Raw genomic sequence first — 2,661 nt, 5'->3', positions numbered from 1 at the left:
ACAATTAAGGGTCATACACTGAAGTCAATACATATACCTGGCATTTCAGTCTAAGCTATTCCATGTACATAGCTGAAATCAGTCACAAAGTATGGCCTAACAAATGCTAGGGAAAATTTTTTAAAGTCGTTTTTGCAAGTATTAAACTTTTCTTGCACACTGAAGTCATCATACATACAGGGCAAAGTCAGAGCTTTTATATTCGAGTTTATTCTTCATTTAACTTTTAAACAGTACTATAGTTGGATATTAAAACAAAAGCAAGTAGCGAGCATATTATGATTATAGTCCTTCACTCAATCACTACTGTAAATAAAACACCAGCAGTGAGTGTTATGCACAGGCCCTACTAAGAAGTCTGACACTGAACACCACCCCAAGGATGATGTTCATCATCTTCATATGCTTCTCCATTGTAATGGCGCCGTCTTTCCTGATTTGGATCAAAGTCCACTAATTCTACCTGGTCCATTTCATCAGTCTCTTCTACTTCCTTCCTCTCAGGCAGAAGTTTTTCCAGCAAAGAGAGTTTATCAGGAGAGAGAAAGCCATTCTCAGGAAAGTTTACCTTAAATTCAATGATTAGGTGACCCTTTTCATATGGCCTACGATAAATAGGCATGCCTTCATTTAGCACACACTTGATATATCTGTGCTTGACAATCTGACCTGGATGGGAAGTGATGACTATGGTTCAATTGTCAAGGGTAGATATTGGCTTCTGGAAGCCACACAATGCCTCAACCAGCTGTATGTCCATACACATGAAAAGGTCTTCTCGTCTAGTAAAAACAGCATGGTCCTTCTGATCTAAAACAATGATAATATCTCCTGGCTCCAGTCCTGGTACTTGGTCTCCTTCACCATGGAACGTTATCTTCTGGCCATCTTTCATGCCTTTGTCAATAAGAACTTCTAGAATTTTCTTTTCTCGAACTATCTTCCTTCCGTTGCAGCTTTTACATCTATCTTTAGGACTGATCCCCTTCCCATGGCTCTGGCATTCCATGCAGACAGACTGAATTTGCTGAACCATTCCAGGTCCTATCTGATGAATTCTTATTTGCATTCCAGTACCTTGGCAATTGGGACAGCATTCTACTGCTCCTTTCTTACCACCTCAGCCTTCACATTTGTCACAAATCACATTCTTTTGCAGAGCTAGTTTTCTTGTTGCACCATTATATAAATCTTCTAAAGTTACTGTAAGTTGATGCACAACGTTTTTACCTCTCCTCTCTCTCTGCATCCTGCCTCCTCCTCCGAAAAACATATCAAAGATGTCCATGGGGGAGCCAAAACCACCACCTGCTCCACCTTCTTTAATTGCCGGTTCTCCTCCGTTGTCATATAATTCCCTTTTCTTTGCATCAGAGAGCACTTCGTAAGCTTGAGAAATCTGTTTAAACTTCTTGCCTTCATTTGGATTCTTATCAGGGTGGTACTTCAAGGCCAGTTTCCTGTAAGCCTTTTTCAATTCTTCTTGGGTGGCATTGGGTTTGACCCCCAAAACATCATACTAAGTGGTTTCTTTCACCATTTTCTACAGCCGGTGAGCGGCCGATGCCAGTGTTGGGGAGCAGGAAGGAGCTGTGCGCAGCCCAGGCAGCCGCCACTCCTCTGCCTTTCACCGAGCGTTCTGGAAAGTTCCCTGATCATTTTAAAAACACAAAATTCTTACATATTTGAAAGGGATCCTAAAGTCAGAGGGAGAAACACCAAAATATTTGTTTGAGCTTGCAATCTTTTACTAGGATATCATCATTTAATACAATATTGTGTGTTTGCTTATTTGACACAGTAAAATACTCTGCTACACAGCAACAGATCCTGACAATCTTTCTAATGGAGTGCTATAAATAACTTATGAAAAGAATTACTACAAAAAGACATTTTTATTTAATTCTTTTTGATCTTAACATCGGTTGATATCAACAAAGGGATCTGATATGTCAAATAATTAGAGAAGAGTTGATTAACTCTTTACAGAAGTAATCCCAGATTACCTGAAGGGCAAAATCAAATTTTTAATTGGATAACTTTAAGACCAGTTGGAAAAAACCACAATTTTACAAAAATGTAATAGTAATTTTGAGGTATCCAAATTGATACAATGTTTTAAAATACTTTTATGTATTATATTAGACCTTACAGAACACAGTATCAAATTTATTAAATTAGCAGTTCAGTTCAGTTCAGTTGCTCAGTCGTGTCTGACTCTTTGTGACCCCATGAATCGCAGCACACCAGGCCTCCCTGTCCATTACCAACTCCTGGAGTTCACTCAGACTCACATCCAGTGAGTCAGTGATGCCATCCAGCCATCTCATCCTCTGTTGTCCCCTTCCCCTCCTGCCCCCAATCCCTCCCAGCATCAGAGTCTTTTCCAATGAGTCAACTCTTCTCATGAGGTGGACAAGGTACTGGAGTTTCAGCTTTAGCATCATTCCTTCCAAAGAAATCCCAGGGCTGATCTCCTTCAGAATGGACTGGTTGGATCTCCTTGTAGTCCAAGGGACTCTCAAGAGTCTTCTCCAACACCACAGTTCAAAAGCATTAATTCTTCGGCACTCAGCCTTCTTCATAGTCCAACACTCACATCCATACATGACCACTAGGAAAGCCATAGCCTTGACTAGATGGACCTTAGTCGGCAAAGTA

At 40.4% G+C, this 2,661-nt stretch overlaps 1 pseudogene; it reads right to left on the bottom strand.

Annotated features, from left to right (window-relative positions):
* LOC102176698 lies at positions 327-1,540 on the bottom strand (annotated as a pseudogene).

Source organism: Capra hircus, chromosome 11 (genome assembly GCF_001704415.2).
Source record: "Capra hircus breed San Clemente chromosome 11, ASM170441v1, whole genome shotgun sequence".
NCBI classification, from domain to species: domain Eukaryota; kingdom Metazoa; phylum Chordata; class Mammalia; order Artiodactyla; family Bovidae; genus Capra; species Capra hircus.
The sequence above is the reverse complement of the archived record's forward strand: the minus strand, read 5'-3'. Positions and strand labels throughout refer to the sequence as shown.